General features: G+C 44.2%; 1 pseudogene; it reads right to left on the reverse strand.

Annotated features, from left to right (window-relative positions):
- LOC129852870 (inhibitor of nuclear factor kappa-B kinase subunit beta-like) overlaps positions 1–20,901 on the reverse strand; it is a 45,642-nt pseudogene that overhangs the window by 12,886 nt on the left and 11,855 nt on the right.

Below are 20,901 nucleotides of genomic sequence, written 5' to 3' on the forward strand. Positions count from 1 at the left end.
CATGGAGGAGGTGTGAGGATTTCGGGTGCTTTGCTGGTGACACTGTAGGTAATTTATTTAGAATTCAAGGCACACTTAACCAGCATGGCTACCACAGCATTCTGCAGCGATACGCCATCCCATCTGGTTTGCACTTAGTAGGATTATCATTTGTTTTTCAACAGGACAGTGACCCAAAACACACCTCCAGGCTGTGTACGGGCTATTTGACCAAGAAGGAGAGTGATGGAGTGCTGCATCAAAATAACCTGGCCTCCACAATCACCCGACCTCAACCCAATTGAGATGATTTGGGATGAGTTGGACCGCAGAGTGAAGGAAAAGCAGTCAACAAGTGCTCAGCATATGTGGGAACTCCTTCAAGACTGTTGGAAAAGCATTCCTCATGAAGCTGGTTAAGAGAATGCCAAGAGTGTGGAAAGCTGTCTTCAAGGCCAAGGGTGTCTACTTTGAAGAATCCAAAAAATATTGTGATTTGTTTAACACTCTTTTGGTTACTACATGATTCCATGTATTATTTCATAGTTTTGATGTCTTCACTATTATTCTACAATGTAGAAAATAGTGAAAATAAAGAAAAACCCTTGACGGAGTAGGTGTGTCCAAACTTTTGACTGGTACTGTATGTCCAGTAGCAGAATAAGGATGGAACCCACGATTCATTCCACAGCAGTTCTCCAACAGGTTCAGATACTGGAGACACACAAACACACACACGAGAAACATGAACAGTAGAAGGCTTTATTCGCCACATGCAGAGGATATCAGGTATGAAGTTAAGACCCAGATGCAGACAACGTTGAATTAACAATGGTTTAATAATCCAACAGGGGGAGGCAATAGACAGGTCAAGGCAGGCAGGGGTCAGTAAACCAGAGGTGGAGCAACGGTACCGGACGGCAGGCAGGCTCAGGGTAGGCAGAGGTCAATAATTCAGAGGTGGGGCAAAGGTACAGGACAGGGTCAAAACCAGGAGGGTGAGAAAAGAGAGACTGGGAAAAGCAGGCGCTGAGACAAAAACTGCTGGTTAAGTGCAAAGAAATATCCGCCATGTTGGAGTCAATATTAGTCAGAAATAGCATTATAAATATTCACTTACCTTTGATGATCTTCAACAGAATGCACTCCCAGGAATCCCAGTTCCAAAATAAATGTTGGATTTGTTCGATAAAGTTCGTCATTTATGTCCAAATTCCTCCTTGTTGTTAGCGCGTTCAGCCCAGTAATCCATCTTCATGAGGCGCGAGCACTATGTCCAGACAAAGTCCAAAAGTTCCGTTACAGACCATAGAAACATTTCAAAAAATGTATAGAATCAATCTTTAGGATGTTTTAACCATAAATCTTCAATAATGTTACAACCGGAGAAATCCTTTGTCTATAGAAAAGGCCAAGCTCGATAGGCCAAGCTTTCAAAAACTACAAACCTCAGATTTCCCACATACGGGTTGGATTTTTCTCAGGTTTTCACCTGCCATATGAGTTCTGTTATACTCACAGACATCATTCAAACAGTTTTAGAAACATCAGAGTGTTTTATATCCAATACTACTAATAATATGCATATATTAGCATCTGGGACTGAGTAGGAGGCAGTTTACTCCGGGCACGCTTTTCATCCAAAAGTGAATTGCTGCCCCCTATCCCAAACACGTTTAATGCCATTGGATGAATCCAGGAACATATTCCAGTCTGTGCTAGCAAAACAGTCTTGTAGCGTAGCATCCGCATCATCTGAACACTTCCGTGTTTAGCGTGTCACTGGTACTTCCTGCTTTAGTTTTAGCTTGTAAGCAGGAATCAGGAGGATATAATTATGGTCAGATTTGCCAAATGGAGGGTGAGGGAGAGCTTTGTATGCATCTCTGTGTGTGGAGTAAAGGTGGTCTAGAGATATTTTTCCTCTGGTTGCACATATGACATGCTGGTAGAAATGACGTAAAATTGATTTAAGTTTGCCTGCATTAAAGTCCCCGGCCACTAGGAGAACCGCTTCTGGATGAGCATTTTCTTGTTTGCTTATGGCCTAATACAGCTCCTTGAGTGCGGTCTTTGTGGTGGTAAATAGACGGTTACGAATAATATAGATGAGAACTCTCTTGGTAGATAGTGTGTTCTACAGCTTATCATGAGGTATTCTACCTCAGGCAAGCTATACCTCGAGACGTCTTTAATATTAGACATTGCGCACCAGCAGTTATTGACAAACTGCTTGCCTTACCAGACGTAGCTGCTCTGTCCTGCCGAAACACGGAGAAGCCAGCCAGCTCTATATTATCCGTTATTTAGCCAAGTCTTGGTGAAACATAAGATATTACAGTTTTTAATGTCCCATTAGTAGGATAGCCTTGATCGTAGATCGTCTTACAAGGCACCCCGTCCTCCTTCCCCTTTTCCTCCGTCTTTTCTTCGCGCTGATGACGGGGATTTGGGCCTTGTCTTGACAAAGCAGTATATCCATCACGTCAGACTCATTAAAGAAAAAAAACTTTGTCCAGTCCGAGATGAGTACTCGCTGTTCTGATGTCCAGAAGCTATTTTCGGTCATAAGAGACTGTAGCAGCAACATTATGTACACAATTAGCTACAAACAATGCGAAAAAACGAACAAAATAGCACAGTTGGTTAGGAACCCGTACAACGGCAGCCCTCCCCTCTGGCGCCATTATCACCATTACCACTAGATGGTGTCATTTAGTGGTGTAGCGTGGCCGATTTTGAACGCAGCAACTAATCATTCTCAAATTCATTAGACATTAATTAATTGAGTCTATATACCACATCTGGAGTCAATCTGACTTATGGTTCATGAGAATAATTTTGTAATTTTAAGTATTTTTATCCATTAGCATGTGTTAACGTGCATCTATAGGTACAGTGGCCATATTTGAATGCAAAAACAATAAAGAAACCTCAAAACCAAAGAGTGAATCTGACATATGGTTCATGAGGAGAAAATTGTTGCTATGATTTTGAGCATTAGCGTTACATATGCAAAGAACAAGTTATTAATAGTTTCCTTGTTTTTTGTGATATCAATACCTAATACAGTGTGGCTCATTTTAGGGTTGTCCATGATAGCGATGACAAGTTTCAAGTTGATAGGCCACTGTGGAGTGGATTGACAGTGGTTTGACAAGTAAAATCAGATTTTTTGTTTGTCAATAACTCTGTTGTGTTTTGACCAATCCCTTAGCTTTCTCAAACTATGTTAAGACATGTACTATGGGCCTACATTTCACATTTGGTGTCACTTGGTCTTATGGCTCATGAGAAGAATTTTTTTGCCATATTTTAGCATATTAGTGTATGTGCAAATATGCATCTACTGGTATAGTGTGGCCATCTTTGAATGCATCAAGGTAATTTTCTCAATCTCTTTAGGGAATATTGTGATAAATCGAAAGACCACATTTGGAGTGAATCTGACTTTTAGTCCATGAGTAGATTTGTATGATTATTTTAAGCATTACATAGACAAAAAAGTAAATTGTTAATATTTTCCTTATTTTAAGATATGCCAAACTTAACCTGGTTCATCATGATCATGTGTTAGATTCGCCTAAAATGTTTCAAGTTGAAAAATCCACCTCTCTAAAAACAAGTCTCTCACCGTTGCCGCCTGCTATAGACCACCCTCTGCCCCCAGCTGTGCTCTGGACACTATATGTGAACTGATTGCCCCCCATCTATCTTCAGAGCTCGTGCTGCTAGGCGACCTAAATTTTAACATGCTTAACACCCCAGCCACCCTACAATCTAAGCTTGATGCCCTCAATCTCACACAAATTATCAATGAACCTACCAGGTACCACCCCAATTCCGTAAACACGGGTACCCTCATAGATATCATCCTAACAAACTTGGCCTCCAAATACACCTCTGCTGTTTTCAACCAAGATCTCAGCGATCACTGCCTCATTGCCTGCATCCGTAATGGGTCAGCGGTCAAACGACCTCCACTCATTACTGTCAAACGCTCCCTGAAACACTTCAGCGAGCAGGCCTTTCTAATCGACCTGGCCGAGGTATCCTGGAAGGTTATTGATCTCATCCCGTCAGTAGAGGATGCTTGGACATTTTTTTTAAATGCCTTCCTCACCATCTTGAATAAGCATGCCCCATTCAAGAAATTTAGAACCAGGAACAGATATAGCCCTTGGTTCTCTCCTGACCTGACTGCCCTTAACCAACAGAAAAACATCCTATGGCGTTCTGCATTAGCATCGAACAGCCCCCGTGAAATGCAACTTTTCAGGGAAGCTAGAAACCAGTATACACAGGCAGTTAGAAAAGCCAAGGCTAGCTTTTTCAAGCAGAAATTTGCTTCCTGCAACACAAATTCAAAAAAGTTCTGGGACACTGTAAAGTCCATGGAGAATAAGAACACCTCCTCCCAGCTTCCAACTGCTCTGAAGTTGGGAAACACTGTCACCTCCGACAAATCCACTATAATTGAGAATTTCAATAAGCATTTTTCTACGGCTGGCCATGCTTTCCACCTGGCTACCCCTACCCCGGACAACAGCACTGCCCTCCCCTCTGCTACTCGCCCAAGCCTTCCCCATTTCTCTTTCTCCCAAATACAGTCAGCTGATGTTCTAAAAGAGCTGCAAAATCTGGACCCTTACAAATCAGCCGGGCTAGATAATCTGGACCCTTTCTTTCTAAAACTATCTGCTGAAATTGTTGCCACCCCTATTACTAGCCTTTTCAACCTCTCTTTCGTGTCGTCTGAGATTCCCAAAGATTGGAAAGCAGCTGCGGTTATCCCCCTCTTCAAAGGGGGGGACACTCTTGACCCTAACAGCTACAGACCTATATCTATCCTACCCTGCCTTTCTAAGGTCTTCGAAAGCCAAGTCAACAAACAGATTACCGACCATTTCGAATCCCACCATACCTTCTCCGCTATGCAATCTGGTTTCAGAGCTGGTCATGGGTGCACCTCAGCCACGCTCAAGGTCATAAACGATATCTTAACCGCCATCGATAGGAAACAATACTGTGCAGCCGTATTCATTGACCTGGCCAAGGCTTTTGACTCTGTCAATCACCACATCCTCATCGGCAGACTCGACAGCCTTGGTTTCTCTAATGATTGCCTCGCCTGGTTCACCAACTACTTCTCTGACCGAGTTCAGTGTGTCAAATCGGAGGGTCTGTTGTCCGGGCCTCTGGCAGTCTCCATGGGGGTGCCACAGGGTTCAATTCTTGGACCGACTCTCTTCTCTGTATACATCAATGATGTCGCTCTTGCTGCTGGTGATTCTCTGATCCACCTCTACGCAGACGACACTATTCTGTATACTTCTGGCCCTTCTTTTGACACTGTGTTAACAACCCTCCAGGCGAGCTTCAATGCCATACAACTCTCCTTCCGTGGCCTCCAATTGCTCTTAAATACAAGTAAAACTAAATGCATGCTCTTCAACCGATCGCTGCCTGCACCTGCCCGCCTGTCCAACATCACTACTCTGGACGGCTCTGACTTAGAATATGTGGACAACTACAAATACCTAGGTGTCTGGTTAGACTGTAAACTCTCCTTCCAGACTCACATCAAGCATCTCCAATCCAAAGTTAAATCTAGAATTGGCTTCCTATTCCGCAACAAAGCATCCTTCACTCATGCTGCCAAACATACCCTTGTAAAACTGACCATCCTACCAATCCTCGACTTCGGTGATGTCATTTACAAAATAGCCTCCAAAACCCTACTCAATAAATTGGATGCAGTCTATCACAGTGCCATCCGTTTTGTCACCAAAGCCCCATATACTACCCACCACTGCGACCTGTACACTCTCGTTGGCTGGCCCTCGCTTCATACTCGTCGCCAAACCCACTGGTTCCAGGTCATCTACAAGACCCTGCTAGGTAAAGTCCCCCCTTATCTCAGCTCGCTGGTCACCATAGCAACACCTACCTGTAGCACGCGCTCCAGCAGGTTTATCTCTCTGGTCACCCCCAAAACCAATTCTTCCTTTGGCCGCCTCTCCTTCCAGTTCTCTGCTGCCAATGACTGGAACGAACTACAAAAATCTCTGAAACTGGAAACACTTATCTCCCTCACTAGCTTTAAGCACCAGCTGTCAGAGCAGCTCATAGATTACTGCACCTGTACATAGCCCATCTATAATTTAGCCCAAACAACTACCTCTTTACCTACTGTATTTATTTATTTATTTTGCTCCTTTGCACCCCATTATTTCTGTCTCTACTTTGCGCTTTCTTCCACTGCAAACCAACCATTCCAGTGTTTTTAGTTTTTATTTTACTTGCTGTGTTGTATTTACTTCGCCACCATGGCCTTTTTATATTTTTATTTATTTATACATATATTTGTTTGCCTTCACCTCCCTTATCTCACCTCACTTGCTCACATTGTATATAGACTTATTTTTTTTCACTGTATCATTGACTATATGTTTGTTTTACTCCATGTGTAACTATGTGTTGTTGTATGTGTCGAACTGCTCTGCTTTATTTGGCCAGGTCGCAATTGTAAATGAGAACGTGTTCTCAATTTGCCTACCTGGTTAAATAAAGGTTAAATAAAAATAAAATAAAAAATAGGCCATCGTGGAATGGATTTACAAAGGATTTAAAAATGGACACGTAAAATCTGATTAACCAACCCCATATCTTTTCTCAAACTAAATTAAGAGATGTACAATGGCCTACACACCAAATTTTGTGTTATTTGGATTTATGGCCAATGAAAATAAGTTATTCAAAGGTTTGCAAAAATGTCCAAGATGGAGGAAAATCTATCCTGAAGGACCTTATGGGCCCTTGAGGCAAATTTGTTCAGCGTGAGGAATGACACCTACATACAACATTTCACGTGGTCAAACGGGGCAACCAATATGACGGTTTAAGTGCGATTTTTTTTCTCTGTTTTCCATTAGAACATAAGAAAAAAATCTAAAAATCCACAATGCAGCTGCGCTGCTATCAGCAACAGTTTGGGTTTTACGGTGGGTGCCTTTCAGATGTTTAAGCATTGCACTTGTACTACCACTACGGATTACTGTACCTCTATTCCACTTCGCAAAGTTTACATTTCCTTCTTATTTCACTTCTCTAAGTTTTGCCATACTGAACTTCGCTGCTGTCGCTTGCCTTTCTCTGCAATTTTTCCAACTCTTAACGACGATGTTGTAGTTGTGGAGAGTCGAGTTCAAAATGACTCCTTGCATGTGGACTCAGCGTTCACTCCCATTTCTGAGAATCAAGATTCGATTCCTAGCTCTTAAGATTAAGTATTTTGGAACGGAGGAGACTAATAAATTGCCATACTTCCGAGAACAACTCGCATCTTTTCATAACGAGCTAGCGAGGGACAGAGAGAGGGGAGGGGCACAGTATAGACAAGTCGGCACCAGGCAGACAGTCTGAACCAGGGTCCTTGCCGCGACCAAAAAATTCCGCCCCCACAAAACTAGAATTGCCCCAGTAAGCAAAATGACGTTGAAAAGACGTCTAAAAGACAGCTTTTCCAGACGTTGAAGTGAAGTTCAATTTAGGTTCTGAATGACTGGTGAAAAGGTATTTTAAGTTTGTTTAAAATACATATTTTTCAGGATGTTGAAAAGGCATCTTTTCTGGACATAGAAAAATACGTATTTTCCATACGTTGAAATCAGGTTAATTTTCAGTTCTGAATAAAAGTTGAAAATACTTATTTTCCTGATGTTTAAAATACGTATTTACAGTCATTGAAAATACGTATTTTCCAGATGTTGAAATCAGGCTCATTTTTGGTTCTGAATGAAAGTTGAAAATAAGTAATTTACAAACGTCTATGTTTGGGACAAATCAAGGCTGGTTCATACCAGACATAATCTGAACCAAACCAAACATAGAAAAAAAGCTACGTCTGTTGATGTTGAAATCAAGGCCGGTCTGGACCGCACCAAATCTGAACAAAACATAGACGTCCATGATTGGTTCACCTTGTGCAGATGCTGGAGGAAACAGGTACAAAAGTATCTATATCCACAGTAAACCCAGTCCTATATCGACATAACCTGAAGGCCGCTCAGCAAGGATGAAGCCATTGCTCCAAAACTGCCATAAAAAAATCCAGACTACAGTTTGCAACTGCACATGGAGACAAAGATCGTACTTTTTGGAGAAATGTCCTCTTGTCTGATGAAACAAAAATAGAACTGTTTGGCCATAATGACCATCGTTATGTTTGGAGGAAAAAGGGGGATGCTTGCAAGCCGAAGAACACCATCCCAACCGTGAAGCACGGGGGTGGCAGCATCATGTTGTGGGGGTGCTTTGCTGCAGGAGGGCCTGGTGCACTTCACAAAATAGATGGCTACATGAGGTAGGAAAATTATGTGGATATATTAAAGCAACATCTCAAGACACCAGTCAGGAAGTTAAAGTTTGGTCGCAAATGGGTCTTCCAAATGGACAATGACCCCAAGCATACTTACAAAGTTGTGGCAAAATGGCTTAAGGACAACAAAGTCAAGGTATTGGAGTGGCCATCACAAAGCCCTGACCTCAATCCTATAGAACATTTGTGGGCAGAACTGAAAAAGCGTGTACGAGCAAGGAGGCCTACAAACCTGACTCAGTTACAGCAGCTCTGTCAGGAGAAATGGGCCAAAAATCACCCAACTTATTGTGGGAAGCATGTGGAAGGCTACCCCGAAATGTTTGACACAAGTTAAACCATTTAAAGGCAATGCTACCAAAAACAAATTGAGTGTATGTAAACTTCTGACCCACTGGGAATGTGATGAAAGAAATAAAAGCTGAAATAAATAATTCTCTCTACTATTATTCTGACATTTCACATTCTTAAAATAAAGTGGTGATCCTAACTGACCTAAGACAGGGAATTTGTACTCGGATTAAATGTCAGGAATTGTGAAAAACTGAGTTTAAATGTATTTGACTAAGGTGTATACAAACATCCAACTTCAACTGTATGTGAGAATGTTGTTCATTCTACTACAGCTTAGCGTTCAACACCGTAGTGCCCTCCAAGCTCGTCATCAAGCTCTGGTCCCTGGGAATGAACACCTTCCCCTGCAACTTTATCCTGGACTTCCTGACGGGCTGACCCCAGGTGGTGAGAGTAGGCAACAACACCTCCGCCACGTTGACCCTCAACCTTGGGGGCCTCTCAGCAGTTTGTGCTTAGCCCCCTCCTGTACTCCCTGTTTACCCACGACTACGTGGCTATGCACGACTCCAACACCATCATCAAGTTTGCTGATGACACAACAGTGGTAGGCCTGATCACCAACAGCGATGAGTCAGCCTACAGGGAGGAGGTCAGAGACCTAGCAGTGTGATGCCAGGACAACAACCTCTCCCTCAATGTGAGAAAGACAAAGGACATGATCATGGACTACAGGAAAAGAAGGGCCGAACACACTCCCATTCACGTCTAAGGGGCTGTAGTGGAGCGGCCGGAAGTTTTAAGTTCCTTGGTGTCCACATCACCAACACACTATCATGGTCCAAACACACCAAGAAAGTTGTGAAGAGGGCACAACAACGCATTTTCCCCCTCAGGAGACTGAAAAGATTTGGCATGGGTCCCCAGATCCTCAAAACGTTCTACAACTGCACCATCGAGAGCATCCTGACCAGTTGCATCACCGCCTGGTATGGCAATTGCTCGACATCTGACCGTAAGGCGCTACAGAGGGTAATGCGTATAGCAGAGTACATCACTGTTGCCAAGCATGCTGCCATCCAGGACCTATATACTAGGCGGTGTCAGAGGAAGGCCCAAAAAATAATCAAAGTCTCCAGTCAACCAAGTCATAGACTGTTCTCTCTGCTACCGCACTGCAAGCAGTACCGGAGCGCCAAGTCTAGGTCCAAAAGGCACCTTAACAGCTTCTCCCCCAAGCCATGAGACTGCTGAACAATTAATCAAATGGCCACCCTGACTATTTGCATTGCCCGGTACCCCTTGTATTTAAAACTTGTTTTTACACTGCCGCTACTTGCTGTTTATTATCTATGCATAGTCACTTTACAGCTACCTACATGTACAAATTACCTTGACTAACCTGTACCCCTGCACATTGATTCGGTATGAGTACCCCATGTATATAGCCTCATTGCTGTTATTTTATCGTGTTACTTTTATTTTAACTTTTTTAAACTTTAGTTTATTTAGTTAATATTTTCTTAACTATGTTTTATTAAAACTGCGTTGTTGGGCTTGTAAGTAAGCATTTCACGTCATGGTCTACATCTGTTTTATTCGGGGCAGGTGATAAATACAATTTGATTTGATTTGATTATGAGACACAGCTTTCGATTGCCAATAGATGGGCCGAGCGGCAGATTGACGAGGTTGGCATTTTCTGAGTTGAAACTGACCGAAACCCAACTCCAACAACACAAAACCTCAGATAATTTTCCGAAAAACAATGACAATTGCTCTCAACCAGTGGTATATCATTTTTTTAGGTGAGCGCTGATGCCGCCCTTGTAACGGTCCTGACCTGTTTTATGTTGTTTTTGTATGTGTTTAGGTCAGGGCATGTGTTTTGGGTGGGCAGTCTATGTTATCTGTTTCTATGTTGGTTTTGGTTGCCTGGTATGGCTCTTAATTAGAGGCAGGTGTTTTGCGTTCTCCTCTAATTAAGAGTCATATTTAGGTAGGGTGTTCTCACTGTTTGTTTGTGGGTGATTGTCTCCTGTTTCTGTGTCGATGTTACACCATACGGGATTGTTTCGGTTTGTTCGTGCGTTTATGTAGTCTGTTCCTGTGTCGGCGTGCTTCGTGTATTTGTAAGTTCGTTTTGTTCAGGTCTGTCTACATCGTTTTGTTATTTTGTTAGTTATATCAAGTATAGTTCGTTTTCGTCTTAGTTTGGTCTGTTTTGTTTATTTAATAAATAATCATGTATTCACAACCCGCTGCGCCTTGGCTCGATCACTACACCTCCTCTTCTTATGAAGAAAGAGAGGAACGCCGTTACAGAATCACCCACCATTCCAGAGCCAAGCAGCGGAGTAATTGGAGTAAGGGACAGGAAAACAAGGATTTCTGGACTTGGGAGCAGATATTGAATGGAGAAGGTCCCTGGGCTAAGGCAGGAGAGAATCGCCGCTCTCAGGAAGAGAGGGAGGCAGCTAAAGCCCAGGAGCGGTGGTTTGAGGAGGCAGCAAGGAGACGTGGCTGGAAGCCCGAAAAGCCATGGGAGCAGCTGGAGGCACTGGGGAGAGCAGAGGCTACCGGAGAGAGGAACCGGAGCTATGAGGGAACGCGTCTGGCACGGAAGCCCAAAAAGCCCGTAAGTAATTCCCAAAAATTTCTTGGGGGGGGGGGCTAGGAGGTAGTGGGCCAAGGGCAGGTAGGAGACCTGCGCCCACTTCCCAGGCTTACCGTGGAGAGCGGGAGTACGGGCAGGCGCCGTGTTACGCAGTAGAGCGCACGGTGTCTCCTGTACGAGTGCATAGTCCAGTGCGGGTTATTCCACCTCCCCGCACTGGTAGGGCTAGATTGGGTATTGAGCCAGGTGTGATGAGGCCGGCTCAACGCGTCTGGTCTCCAGTGCGTCTCCTCGGGCCGGCATACATGGCACCGGCCTTACGCATGGTTTCCCCGGTTCGCCTACATAGGCCGGAGCGGGTTATTCCACCTCCCCGCACTGGTCGGGTGACCGGGAGCATTCAACCAGGTAGGGTTGGGCAGGCTCAATGCTCAAGAGTGCCAGTACGCCTCCACGGTCCGGTATTTCCGGCGCCACCTCCCCGCCCCAGCCTAGTACCTACAGTGCCTACACTACGCACTAGGCTATCAGTGCGTCTCCTGAATCCAGTTCCTCCTCCACGCACTCTCTCTGTAGTGCGTGTATCCAGTTCGGTGCCTCCAGTTCCGGCACCACGCACAAAGCCTCCTGTGCGTCTTCAGAGCCCTGTACACACTGTATCTTCTCCCCCTACTAATCCTGATGTGCTTGTCCTCAGCCCGGTGTCACCAGTGCCGGTACCTCGCATCAGGGATAGAGTAGGCTTTGAGAGTACAGTGTGCCCTGTCCCTGCTCCCCGCACTAGTAGGAAGGTGCTTATCCTTAGCCCGGTGCCTCCAGTTCCGGCACCACGCACCAGGTCTACAGTGCGCCGTATCCGGCCAGAGCCATCCGTCTCCCCAGCGCCATCTGAGCCATCCGTCTCCCCAGCGCCATCTGAGCCATCCGTCTCCCCAGCGCCATCTGAGCCATCCGTCTCCCCAGCGCCGTCTGAGCCGCCCGTCTGCCATGAGCCTGCAAAGCCGCCCGTCTGCCATGAGCCTGCAAAGCCGCCCGTCTGCCATGAGCCTGCAAAGCCGCCCGCCAGACAGGAGCCGCTAGAGCCGCCCGCCAGACAGGAGCCGCTAGAGCCGCCCGCCAGACAGGAGCCGCTAGGGCCGCCCGCCAGACAGGATCTGCCAGAGCCGCCAACCAGACAGGATCTGCCAGAGCCGCCACCCAGACAGGATCTGCCAAAGCCGCCAACCAGACAGGATCTGCCAGAGCCGCCAACCAGACAGGATCTGCCAGAGCCGCCAACCAGACAGGATCTGCCAGAGCCGCCAACCAGACAGGATCTGCCAGAGCCGCCAGCGAGCCATGAGCAGCCAGAGCCGTCAGAGAGCCATGAGCGTCGAGAGCCGTCAGAGAGCCATGAGCGTCGAGAGCCGTCAGCCTGCCATGAGCGTCGAGAGCCGTCAGCCTGCCATGAGCGTCGAGAGCCGTCAGCCTGCCATGAGCATCGAGAGCCGTCAGCCTGCCATGAGCATCGAGAGCCATCAGCCTGCCATGAGCGTCGAGAGCCGTCAGCCTGCATAGACCTGCCAGAGTCCCTCAGCCAGGATCTGCCAGAGTATATCAGCCGGGACCTGCCCCTTGTCCGGGTGCTGCCCCTTGTCCGGGTGCTGCCCCTTGTCCCGGTGCTGCCCCTTGTCCCGGTGCTGCCCCTTGTCCCGGTGCTGCCCCTTGTCCCGGTGCTGCCCCTTGTCCCGGTGCTGCCCCTTGTCCCGGTGCTGCCCCTTCTCCTGGTGCTGGCCGTTTATTTAGGGGATGTGAGTTTTAGGGTGGTCATTGGGAGGGGAAGACAGAAACGGGGAGTGACTATGGTGGTGTGGGGACAGCGTCCAGAGCCGGAGCCACCACCGTGGTCAACTGCCCACCCAGACCCTTCCCTGGACTTTGTGCTGGTGCGCCCGGAGTTCGCACCTTGAGGGGGGGGTTCTGTAACGGTCCTGACCTGTTTTATGTTGTTTTTGTATGTGTTTAGGTCAGGGCATGTGTTTTGGGTGGGCAGTCTATGTTATCTGTTTCTATGTTGGTTTTGGTTGCCTGGTATGGCTCTTAATTAGAGGCAGGTGTTTTGCGTTCTCCTCTAATTAAGAGTCATATTTAGGTAGGGTGTTCTCACTGTTTGTTTGTGGGTGATTGTCTCCTGTTTCTGTGTCGATGTTACACCATACGGGATTGTTTCGGTTTGTTCGTGCGTTTATGTAGTCTGTTCCTGTGTCGGCGTGCTTCGTGTATTTGTAAGTTCGTTTTGTTCAGGTCTGTCTACATCGTTTTGTTATTTTGTTAGTTATATCAAGTATAGTTCGTTTTCGTCTTAGTTTGGTCTGTTTTGTTTATTTAATAAATAATCATGTATTCACAACCCGCTGCGCCTTGGCTCGATCACTACACCTCCTCTTCTTATGAAGAAAGAGAGGAACGCCGTTACAGCCCTTTGATAAGCAGACCCCACTTTGTCAAAGGCAGGGGCGCAAAAACAGGACAGGTCAAAGTAAAATGGACAATATGAATGGACAATCACAGCTGTTTTCCGGGAGTTTCACCCCATTGTCATGATCAGTGGTTTTAAGTTTGTATCTGTACATTTTTGACAAGCTGATCGTACCATCATGGACACCTATGTTTGGTTCAGATTTGGTCTGGATCAGACGTGTGTGGAAACCAAGGCCGGTCCGGAAGTGCACCAAAAAAAGATATCCAAAAGGCATCAGCCCGCGTTTACTGAGGTGTAGCCTACAGTGTTGTCTGAAATTGCATTTTATGAATGCCCATCTATGTGGTAAGCCTACCATTTGAAAAACACAAAATAACGACGTCCTGACAAGACCAAAAAAAGACGTCCAAAAGATGTCGGCTTGTGCTTACTGGGGCGTACCCTACGACGTCTGCCCCCAACTGAATTTTACGAACCCCCATCCATCCATGTGGTGTTAGCCCACAGTTTGTAAAACAGGCCATTGCATTGGCTTTATTAGTCCTGATTCCTGTGACTAATTCGTTTGGCTATTTAAGCTCTGAATATCAGCTACACAAAATTACCAGTTATCGTGAGCCCATTTGCAATGTGTTTACACAACGGGAAATGCAGAAGTATTTTCTTTTTCGCTATGATCAGCTTGTCAAAAATGTACAGACACAAACTTAAAACCACTGATCATGACAATGGGGTGAAACTCCCGGACAACAGTTGTGATTGTCCATTCATATTATCCATTTTACTTTGACCTGTCCTGTTTTTAGGATATGTTGTTTCTTAACATGACAGCTACTTTTTTAATTGATTGAGCACCCTTTAGGTTAGGCTATTTGATCGGAGAAACCTGTAAAAAGTGTCCGTCTCATTACATTGTCATACATTTTATCTCCAGCCTGTAGGCTACAGAAAAGGCCACACACTCTTTCTACCATATCCTATATCTGCTACATGATTTATGATACATCTCTCCAACAGCACTCTGGAGGGGCGCGCTGGGAATGGACAAGCTAAATATTTTGCGCCCCTGCCTTTGACAAAGTGGGGTCTGCTTATCAAAGGGCGGCATCAGCGCTCACCTAAAAAAACGATATACCACTGGTTGAGAGCAATTGTCAATGTTTTTCGGAAAATTATGTGAGGTTTTGTGTTGTTGGAGGTGGGTCTCGGTCAGTTTAACTCAGAAAATGCCGACCTCGTCAATCTGCCGCTCCGCCCATCTATTGGCAATCGAAAGCTGTGCCTCATAATTAAATCAAATCAAATTGTATTTATCACCTGCGCCGAATAAAACAGATGTAGACCTTAACGTGAAATGCTTACTTACAAGCCCAAAAACACAGTTTTAACTAAAGTTTTAAAAAAAGTAAAAAGAAAAGTAACACGGTAAAATAACAGCAATGAGGCTATATACATGGGGTACTCGTACCGAGTCAATGTGCAGGGGTACAAGTTAGTCAAGGTAATTTGTACATGTAGGTAGGGATAAAGTGACTATGCATAGATAATAAACAGCAAGTAGCGGCAGTGTAAAAACAAGTTTTAAATACAGGGGGTACCGGTCAATGCAAATAGTCAGGGTGGCCATTTGATTAATTGTTCAGCAGTCTCATGGCTTGGGGGAGAAGCTGTTAAGGTGCCTTTTGGACCTAGACTTGGCGCTCCGGTACTGCTTGCAATGCGGTAGCAGAGAGAACAGTCTATGACTTGGGTGACTGGAGACTTTGATTATTTTTTGGGCCTTCCTCTGACACCGCCTAGTATATAGGTCCTGGATGGCAGCAAGCTTGGCAACAGTGATGTACTGGGCTGTATGCATTACCCTCTGTAGCGCCTTACGGTCGGATGTTGAGCAATTGCCATACCAGGCGGTGATGCAACTAGTCAGGATGATCTCGATGCTGCAGTTGTAGAACGTTTTGAGGATCTGGGGACCCATGCCAAATCTTTTCAGTCTCCTGAGGGGGAAAATGCGTTGTTGTGCCCTCTTCACAACTTTCTTGGTGTGTTTGGACCATGATAGTTTGTTGGTGATGTGGACACCAAGGAACTTAAAACTTTCGACCCGCTCCAGTACAGCCCCATCGATGTGAATGGGAGCGTGTTCGGCCCTTTTCCTTTAGTCCACGATCATCTCCTTTGTCTTTCTCACGTTGAGGGAGAGGTTGTTGTCCTGGCATCACACTGCTAGGTCTCTGACCTCCTCCCTGTAGGCTGACTCATCGCTGTTGGTGATCAGGCCTACCACTGTTGTGTCATCAGCAAACTCGATGATGGAGTTGGAGTCGTGCATAGCCACATAGTCATGGCTAAACAGGGAGTACAGGAGGGGGCTAAGCACAAACTGCTGAGAGGCCCCCGTGTTGAGGGTCAACGTGGCGGAGGTGTTGTTGCCTACTCTCACCACCTAGGGTCAGCCCGTCAGGAAGTCCAGGATAAAGTTGCAGGGGAAGGTGTTCATTCCCAGGGACCAGAGCTTGATGATGAGCTTGGAGGGCACTACGGTGTTGAACGCTAAGCTGTAGTAGAATGAACAGCATTCTCACATACAGTTGAAGTCGGACGTTTATATACACCTTAGCCAAATACATTTAAACTCAGTTTTTCACAATTCCTGACATTTAATACTAGTACAAATCCCCTGTCTTAGGTCAGTTAGGATCACCACTTTATTTAAAGAATGTGAAATGTCAGAATAATAATAGAGAGAATTATTTATTTCAGCTTTTATTTATTTCATCACATTCCCAGTGGGTCAGAAGTTTACATACACTCAATTCGTTTTAAGTAGCACTGCCTTTAAATGGTTTAACTTGTGTCAAACGTTTCGGGTAGCCTTCCACAAGCTTCCCACAATAAGTTGGGTGAATTTTGGCCCCTTCCTCCTGACAGAGCTGCTGTAACTGAGTCAGGTTTGTAGGCCTCCTTGCTCGTATACACTTTTTCAGTTCTGCCCACAAATTTTCTATAGGATTGAGGTCAGGGCTTTGTGATGGCCACTCCAATACCTTGACTTTGTTGTCCTTAAGCCATTTTGCCACATTTCTGTAAGTATGCTTGGGGTCATTGTCCATTTGGAAGACCCATTTGCGACCAAGCTTTAACTTCCTGACTGGTGTCTTGAGATGTTGCTTTAATATATCCACATAATTTTCCTACCTCATAATGCCATCTATTTGTGAAGTGCACCAGTCCCTCCTGCAGCAAAGCACCCCCACAACATGATGCTGCCACCCCCGTCCTTCACGGTTGGGATGGTGTTCTTCGGCTTGCAAGCATCCCCCTTTTTCCTCCAAACATAACGATGGTCATTATGGCCAAACAGTTCTATTTGTGTTTCATCAGACCAGAGGACATTTCTCCAAAAAGTACGATCTTTGTCTCCATGTGCAGTTGCAAACTGTAGTCTGGCTTTATTATGGCAGTTTTGGAGCAGTGGCTTCTTCCTTGCTGAGCGGCCTTTCAGGTTATGTCGATATAGGACTCGTTTTACTGTGGATATCGATACTTTTGTACCTGTTTCCTCCAGCATCTTCACAAGGGCCTTTGCTGTTGTTCTGGGATTGATTTGCACTTTTCGCACGAAAGTATGTTCATCTCTAGGAGATAGAACGGGTCTCCTTCCTCAGCGGTATGACGGCTGCGTGGTCCCATGGTGTTTATATTTACGTACTATTGTTTGTACAGATGAACGTGATACCTTCAGGCGTTTGGAAATTGCTCCCAAGGATGAACCAGACATGTTGAGGTCTACAATTTTTTTCTCAGGGCTTGGATGATTTATTTTGATTTCCCCATGATGTCAAGCAAAGAGGCACTGAGTTTGAAGGTAGGCCTTGAAAAACATCCACAGGTACACTTCCAATTGACTCAAATGATGTCAATTAGACTATCAAAAGCTTCTAAAGTCATGACATAATTTTCTGGAATTTTCCAAGCTGTTTAAAGGCACAGTCAACTTAGTGTATGTACATTTCTGACCCACTGGAATTGTGATACAGTGAATTATAAGTGAAATAATCGGTCTGTAAACAATTGTTAGAAAAGTGACTTGTGTAATGCACACAGTAGATGTCCTAACCGGCTTGCCAAAACTATAGTTTGTTAACAAGAAATTCATGGAGTGGTTGAAAAACAAGTTTTAATGACTTCAACCTAAGTGTATGTAAACTTCCGACTTCAACTGTTTGTATTTCTGTAGTCCAGGTGGGAGAGGGCACTGTGGAATGCAATTGAGATTGCATCGCCTGTAGATCTTTTGGGGCAGGAAGCAAATTGGACTGGGTCTAGGGCCCTCATGTGCGGCTTGGCATTCCTTTTGTTGAAGCGTGCATAAAATGCATTGAGTTCATATGATGAAGAGTTATCTTTGGGCATATCACAGCTCGGTCTTCCTTTGTAATCTGACATGCGTCAAGTGTCAGAGCCGGTGTAATAGGATTCCACCTTGTTCCTATAGTGTACTTTTTCCTTTTTTTTTTTTTTGATCGCTCTGCGGAGGTCGTAGCGGGACTTCTTGTTTGTGTCCTCAGCCGTAGCGGGATGCGTTCGTGTCCTCAGCCTTAGCCACGGGGTGTGTGTGTAAGAATAACACACCTTCCTCAGGTCTCCTCCTTGGGAGTACTCCATGGCCAGTAGATGCAGATCGTTGATGCCTAAGGAGGACTGCAGTCCTTCAGGAATATCCCTCGCTGCTACCACACTTACATGGTCCAGTCTGAGAGAAAGAGAGAGAAGGGAGGAGAGACAGTTATGTACTGTTACATAACTCTACAATGTATAAATGTGTTTTTAATTGTCGCAGAATTAACTGTCCTAAAACTGTCTAAACCTGTAAAAACCCTAAGGACTTAATTGGTTCCAGATTCTACAGGCAAAACAATAACATTGGAACATTATGAACAATACCACTGTATAATGTTTAACTATCAAACTGTACTTAATATGGAACAATAACACTGTATAATGTTTAACTCTAGTACTACACTGTACCTAATATGCAAGTGGTTAGGCAGTACAGATGATAGTAATCATTAGGATAACAAATAGTCATGAGGTCATCATCGGTCAGCAGAGAATATACAGTCAGTGTGTTTTAGTCACATAATCGTAGTCTGAGAAATAACTGATTGCTAACCCGAACACGATCAGAATATTATAACAACCCATTCCCCATTGGAAACTGTGACACAGTAAAGTGAAAAATGTATAACTGGACATGGAAAGCATCTCCCTCTTCTCCGTAGTGGCTGTAAGGTTAGCCAGGGGCGAGAGTAGATTTAATTTCTTCCTACAGTATGATTCTTTCTTAATTTCTTCTTCTATGGTATATGTGCAGTACCTCATAAGTGAGCACACGCTTGCGCATGCAATAACATTTTTGGGGGGCCTAAACATAGAATTCCTATTAATTTTATACATTCTCTGTGGGCCTAATAGTAAAGATTTATCGTTTAACTTTGAAAATGTATTACCTTTCAGTGTGACAAAAACATAACCACCCAGCTATCACATAACGTTCTGAGAACCATGTGTTTCTTAGAGCTTGTTGAGCGCGGGGTTGTCCTATGGTTATTTTGCATACAACCTTCCCACAACTTTCTGGGAATGGTGCAGGATAGTTGCTTGGCTTTGAAAAATTATGAGCACATGGACCTTTACAAAAAAAATAACATTATTTTTTACTTTAACAGAACATTTCCTAAAAGTTAAAAAATGATCACACTTACATTTTGGTAATGTTCTAGGGACGTTTTCCAACTGTTTTGGCTTTGGAAATGCTCTCAAAACGTTCAGAGAACATTAAGAAAACATTTTCTTCTGTGGGAATTTCAGTACTACAGCATAACGTTTTCTACAGGTTTCTTCATGTTTCTATTTAAAGTCATGTTCTCAGAACATTACAAAAACGTTCCATAAAAACACAAGAAAACATTAGTAACGTTCTAAGAATGTTATTTAAAAACATATACTGTACATTCCGTTATCAGTGTCAACAAAACTCTCTCTATCCTCTGTTAGTGTGTTCAGGTGTGTTGGCCGCACCCACTAATTGGCCACACCTGATCTTAATGAGTGTTTATTTCCTTTGAAATGGGGTCTGTTTGAATTGACTAAAATGAAGAGCTTTGCGTGAGTTAAAAAAACATGACATGCTAGCTCCATCCTGGTGGTGTTGTGGGCTAATTCCATTGATAGAGAACAGAAGATTGTAGATTTGAATCTCACTGACGTCGTGCCACAGTAAAAAAAGAAATGTGTTTGCACGATTAATGCCTAAGCAAAATAATTTACATGTGTCCTATCTGTGCTTGGACTTCAAAACAGTTAACCTAAGATAGCAGTGTTATTAAAGTCTTAATGAAACGTTAAGGAAGTTATTAAAAACTTCCAAAGTTCCAAATTTCGTTCAAAACATTCACAACAGTTAGAGAATGTTCTCAGAACGTGTTTTAAATACCTTCAAATAATCTTAATTTCTGTTTTCAGAACATTAATAAAACCTCCCAGGAAAACTTTCAGGGAACCATAGTAAAATGTTCTCAGAACCTCCCTGCAACCTAAAAATGTATGTTCCCAGAACAGGCGGTGTTATTAAAAGTAACACTGCCTGTGTTATTAAAAGTCTTAAACATTCAGTGAAAGTTTTAAGGAAGTTATTCAAAAACATCCAAATAACCTTTACATTTCCTTCAAAACATTCACAACATTTAGAGAATGTTCTCAGAACCTTAATTACCTTCAAATAACCTATACATTTTGTTCTCAGAACATCAATAAAACCTCCCAGGAAAACTTTCAGGGAACCATAGTAAAACGTTCTTAGAACCTCTGCAAGTTCCCTTTAACCTACACATTTGGAGTGTTTTCATGTCCATTCGCTAATTCCTCATGCAGGTGACATGATGTAATGATAAATAATAGTGTAATAGCCTAAAGGTTTCTTGGCATCTTTTTTAAAATTCCTGTGATAGGCTCATGTTCAACCAGTACGGTGTAGCCTACCCCCACTATTTATTTCACCCCTGAGGTTAGCTGACGTACGCTGGGCAGTGTGTGTGAAGTTATTGGGGTGTATGATATCGTGTGTATGAGGTATTATAATGTATCTGTGAAAGTGTGACTCAATCA

Source organism: Salvelinus fontinalis, chromosome 4, assembly GCF_029448725.1.
Source record: "Salvelinus fontinalis isolate EN_2023a chromosome 4, ASM2944872v1, whole genome shotgun sequence".
Taxonomy (NCBI): domain Eukaryota; kingdom Metazoa; phylum Chordata; class Actinopteri; order Salmoniformes; family Salmonidae; genus Salvelinus; species Salvelinus fontinalis.